Source organism: Propithecus coquereli, unplaced genomic scaffold, assembly GCF_000956105.1.
Source record: "Propithecus coquereli isolate 6110/MARCELLA unplaced genomic scaffold, Pcoq_1.0 Scaffold563, whole genome shotgun sequence".
Classification (NCBI taxonomy): domain Eukaryota; kingdom Metazoa; phylum Chordata; class Mammalia; order Primates; family Indriidae; genus Propithecus; species Propithecus coquereli.
In genome coordinates, this window is record NW_012151541.1 from 818,348 (window position 1) to 823,938 (window position 5,591).

The 5,591-nt window shown below is 59.0% G+C and overlaps 1 protein-coding gene across 2 annotated transcripts in view; it reads right to left on the reverse strand.

Moving 5' to 3' along the window:
* The window catches only part of CDK18 (cyclin-dependent kinase 18), a 25,678-nt gene extending 20,525 nt beyond the window's left edge, over positions 1-5,153 (reverse strand). For both annotated transcript variants that reach the window (XR_001138051.1, XM_012657878.1), the window contains exon 1: positions 5,059-5,153. The gene's annotated coding sequence lies outside the window, so the exon portion shown is untranslated. The remainder of the gene's footprint in view (positions 1-5,058) is intronic.
* Between the last annotated feature and the right edge of the window lie 438 nt (positions 5,154-5,591).

Consider the following 5,591-nt stretch of genomic DNA (forward strand, 5'->3'; position numbering starts at 1 on the left):
ATTTTTAAGTGTTACAAAATATTATTTTCTTCTTTTGACTTTTCTCTAACCACTTAAAAAATGTAAAAACCATTCTTAGCTCATGGGCCATAGAAAAACAGGCAGGATTTGGCCAAGAGATGTGGCTCGCCAATCCTTGGTCTTGGGCCTCCAGGACCTATGTGGCATTTGAATCCAGCATCTGTGTCTTTGAGAGGTACTTTTTTTCCTCCTACCTGAGAGAGGCGAGGCTTTCTAGGGTCTCCTTGCCCACCAGGTGCCCAGGCCTCAGCTGGGGGAAGCCCCTGGCTCTAATGTTTGGAAGAACAGAAGGCTGAGTCCCTCCTGGGGCCTCGGAGCGCAGCTCACCTTGTCAGCAGGACTGGCAAAAGTTGGCACCACAAACCAGCAGTCCTGGAGGGGGCTTTAGAAATCCCTTGGTCTGTGCTCTCGTTTTTCAGGGAAAGAAGGCAAAACTCAGAAAGGAGAGTGACTTGCCCCAGTCCACTCAGGGTGACAGGGCAGAGCTGAGACCACCCTGTGGGCTTGTGACTCTGAGCTCAATGCCCTTTCTGCTCCCCCAGAAGCAGACTTAAGTATTGGGGGAGGGGACTTCAAGGGCCTGCCCAGAGATGGCACTCCCTCCACTGGGCACCACAGCGAGGGAAGTCCACAGCCCACACATGGAGGAAGGAGCCATGACAGGTTTGGCATCAGGACAGAACGTGGCATCCGGCCCGGCCACGGCAGGGGATGGTGCCAGCCGGGCTCCATGCCAGGGTCAGGGAGGGGCTCTGTGACCCCTTTCCTGGCCTCTTCCCATGCTCCTGGCAGAGTTGGTCTGGGGACCCAGCGCTGCTTCTGTCAAGAGTGATACCCGCCAGCACGACACCTCCCACCTAGCAGGACACGGAAAGGCCAGCCACGTCCACTCCTGGGCCTGGTCACCCCGCAAGGGTCTCCTTTGCTGGGTGGCTGGGGACACAGAAGAGAAGAAGGTTTGGTTCCTGTGGGGACTCCCCAGGCAGAAACGGGCTGCTTCTTTAGGGAGACAAGGCGTGAGAGCAGAAATCATTCTAGAGTTTTGTCAGAATTCCCCTCGAGGACCATACGATGGAGAGGGCGCTCGGAGTGAGAGAAGGCAGAAACATTTTAAGAATAGAGTTCCCTTCGCAATTGGGGGCCAGAGCCCTGACGTCTGCAGGCATCCTGACTTTAGGAAAAAATGTCCGGTGGAGGCCAAAGGCGCTGAGAACTGCCAAAGGTAGCCCAGTAGCTCCGTCTGCCACTGCCTTCGATAATGATACCAGGTGGGGCAAAAAGCTGTCACGGGCATTATCTCGCTGGAGTCCCCACAACCACGTGAGGTGTTATCCTCTCATTTCATAAATGAGGAAACTGAAACTCGGTGAGCAAATGACTTAACCTAAGGCAACCGGTTATTGAGCAGCAGAGGCAGGATTCGAACGAACCCCAAAGTCCGTAAAGGGCCTCCACCCACGGCAGATGAGAGACGTTACGTACACTCGACGTATAAATCACGTATGCCCGCGTCAGCCACCGTTACTGGGTGGTCTTGTCTGCCCCAACCCTCCGTTTCTAGGGGCGCAGAGGGTGGGACCATCACCAAGAGTTCCAGGAGAGCAGCTCTCACCATGGGCCCTTCAGAAGTCCTGGCCAATGTCTCTCAGAGCAGAGTGTCCTGTCTCACCTGGGTCACTCATGCTGTCTGGAAGCTTCGAGACTCCTTTTAGTTCAAAATCAAACCTCACACTTGCCTCCCTCCCCTCCTCCTCTGCAGACGGCGCTGTGGAGATTTCAGGAGCAGCAGATGGGCTCTCCTTCCGACAGGAGGTCTGGCTGAGATGCGCCCACGGCCGTCCCTCTTCCAGACCTGCTGCGGCACCCCTGGCCAGCTCCTGCCAGGCCCAGCCACCGGCCCTAGGATCCTGGGTCCCAGATCTTCTGTCTAAGCCGCTGTGAGCCCAGCCTTGGAGCTGGGTTCTGTGTGTGCGTGCAGCTGCGGGGGCCAGGATAAGATTAACCCTGGTGTGTTCCCACCCCCTGGAGACAGAAAAGTGCCCACTCAGCAGCGAATGCCGGGAGGGCAAAGGCGAAGCGTCCAGGGTCGGGAAGAGAGGGGTTATGGAGGGACACAGGGCCAAGGAAGAGGAATGCGACTTATTCCCAAAGGCAGAAAACTAATCAGGTAGGCCTGGATACGGGCCAGCCACTCCCTCGTGGAGGACAGAGCAGAACCGGGGCTGCAATTAAGTAGCAGGGGAGGGTCCTCTTACCCCAGGGAAGGAAGGCTCTGGGCAGGAGGCTGCTGCTTCTCCAGCTCCCAGTGTCCACCTCACTCCTACCCTGGAAACTAGAGGGTAAAGCCCCACAGCACAGATTCCTGGCCCCTCCTGGAAGGTTTCTATCCAACAAACCCTCTCCCCTTCACTCCCCGGCCACCAGCACCATTCCCCTGCATGGTCCCCTGATCCCCAACTTGGAAGAGAAGATTCTAAGGCCCTGGCCTGATGGGGTTAGGAGACCCCGCCTTGGTCTCTACCCCAAAGCCAGCCACGGTGCAATCACTAAGAAATTCCCTCTCCAAACCACCACCACCAACCACTACAGCCACCAGTTATTCAGTCTCTGCTACGTGCCAGGCGCTGTGCATTATTTCATTTAATTCATGTAACAACCTCCCCCATTACGGTCCCCATTTCACAGATGAGGAAACCGAGGCCAGGAGAAGTTCAGGACTTTGCTGGGGTGAGGGGACTCACAAGGCTAGTATATGCTGGAGCTGGATTCCAACAAGGCCCTAGGTTTGCCCTCCCCTATAGGTTCCGAGCTCAGTTAGGCAAGGAAAGAAGAAATCAGAGAGGTAGAGGGAGATGCTGGACAAAAGTCCCAGAGTGACCCCAGAAAGGAGAAGCCTGGTTGGGGTAGGATCTGGCCTACAGTGTGGGCCTGTTCCCCTGGGCACTGGAAGGCCCAAGTAGGCAGAGGACAGAGTCTGGGTCTGTAGGGGAAACAAATGCAGCCTGAAAGGCAGCTACCTCGTCTCTAGACTCAAGGAGTGGGTGGTGCAGGCCGGGCAGCCTGACCCCACGAGATCTCAGAACAAGAACCTCAGAGCTGTGCCCTCTCTCTTGCCACCCATGCAGAAGCCTGGCTCTGCCTGGCACAGGACGAATGGGTGCCTCAGTAGGCAGAATACCACCCTATTCTTCCTTCTCCGGAGGATGGATGCAGGACCAGAGAGCTCCAGGGGAGGCTGGGACCCCACCCTATAGGGGCAGATAGAAGTGGGCTGGATCCCACCTCTGTGTGACCTTGGGAAAGCTGGTCTCTGAGCATCTCAGTTTCCTCACCTGTAAAATGGGGATGGCAATACCTACTTCATAAAGTTGGTGCGACACACCGCGTGGCACACAGTAGATATTAAATAAATGGCGGCCACTAAGGCATTCAGAGATTGGATATAACTCACTGAAGTCTACTCTGGCTCTGGGACCCCCAATGAGTTTGAGAAGAACTACTTCTGGCATGAGTGGAGACCTTCTTCCATTTTCCTGGCAGGGCCTGGGCAGCCAGCAGGGACAGTCCTAGGAACCTAATGGCCAGGTATACTCCCAGGTTGCCAGGGTGGGGGAGGTCAGCCTCACAGGCTCATCAGCTGCACAGGAGGTGGCTGGGACAGGATAACCCGAGACCGTAGCTTGGCCGTGGCAAGGTGACCCTCTCCCTAGAGCACCTTCAAGATGCAAACCCAAACCTGGAGCCAGCGTCGCCCTGCACTCCCTGGACCCGAAGCACCTAAGCACGGTTTTCCCAGGCTCCTCCGGAGGCAAAGGTAGGGGGCCTCAGAGGATGTGCCAGTCGGCTAGCCATTCCAGGCGTCCCAGAGGATTCTGCTCCCTCAGGCCAGTGTCCAGAAATGAGCTGCATGCCCGTGCCGGGGTGGGGAATGCCACACGGACAGGCTGAATCTCACAGGGTGCTGACACAGAGGGGCAAGCTGGTGGTGTCAGTGAGTCACAGGGCCCAGGCCACAGCTGGGGAACTGCAAGGGCTGGGGGTGGGACAGCAGGAGCCAGAGCTGAGGATGTTCTGGGGAGCTGCCTTTCTACTCCCACAGCCTCAACTCTCCAGCCTTTCCGCCAGGAAGGGGCCCAGAGAACGCAAAGGGGACAATGGTGCCTAGGAGGGTGTTGATCCTGCAGGATGGAAAATCCCTGCTGTCTGGCTGCTCAACTCCCACTCGGCACAAGGTCTGCAGACAGCTCCAGGGAACCCGCCTCCCGGCCAGCCCCCAACAGGGAAAAAACAGGCCTCCAGCCCATACCGGTTTTCGGTTTTGGGATTTCAGATTCCTAACTGTCTCCCCCAGTAACGTCGGAATCCTCAAGCCACATCTCCTTAGCCCAACGGGCCACCCACCCTCCCTTCCCACCGCCGTGTTAACCCTTTGGCCCTGCTGGTGAGGGGTGGGGCCACTGCCTATCGGGTCTTCCGGGGTGGCAGAGAGAAGGGACAGCATTCCCCAGAGCCCCCAACACATCCCCCCGCGCTGAGACCCGCAGGGCAGGGCTTCACGTGTCCCTCCACGTTCTCCCCAGGGCTCTGGCCTCCACCCCCGAGCCTGCAGCTCTGGAAACTTCACCGGAGCCCAGAAAGCTCAAGGCGGCGATCCGGCCCCACACTGTCGTGTCCTCTCGTCACCGGAGACTCCTGACCCTTGCCCTTCCCAGCAAGAAGGGCGCTTAGAGAGCGCCTGGCTCGCGTCTGGGTGGAATACTTTGCTTGGCAGGGTTCAGACGGGAGCCCAGGGGCCACAGTGGGTCCCAGATAGAGACTCCCTGGAGGGGTGTGGGGGCTCTGGGAATGCAAAATAGCCACCCCCCCCCAAGCACCTGGAACTTAAGAGAGGCCTTTCCAGGGCATCCTCCACCCCCCAACACACGTACAGTACACGCCTCGAGATCTCCGATCTCCCCTCGTCGCTCTGGTATTTCCCTCCAACCTCTCGCCCCAGGGCAAAAGCAGAACTGCGCCTTTAAGAGCCGCTCCGCTTACCTTTGCTCCGTTTGCACAGCGCCGCGGTGCCCCCTCCTCCGACCTCCCCCTGCCTGCCCGGCGCCGCCCGGGGACTCGCCGCGCGCGTCCTGGGGGCCGCGGGGCGCCCGCTCCCGCCCGCGACGGCCGGGGTGCCGCGGGGCTGGGCGCCGTGCAGCTGGCGTCCCCGCCCGGCTCTGGAAAGGTGAGCGGCTCCCCAGAGGAGCTGCAACCTGAGCTGGCCGAGGAGGAGGAGGAGGAGGAGGAGGAGGTGGAAGAGGTGGAGGAGGGAGAAGGAGGAGGAGGAGGAGGAGGAGGGAGGAAGAGGAGGAGGAGGTGGTAGAAGGGGAGGGGAAGGGAGGGAGTGGAGGAAGGTGGGGAAGAGGGAGGAGGAGGAGGAGGAAGGGAAAAGCCCGGCCCCCGCCAGAGTTTTTCACATGGACGAGTTGACTCCGCCCCCGCCCCTCCCGCCCTGCCCACAGCCGCTGCCAATCCCCAGGGCTCCCTCTGCCCGGGTGCCCACCCCTTTCTCCCACTCTGGGAACCGGGGTCCA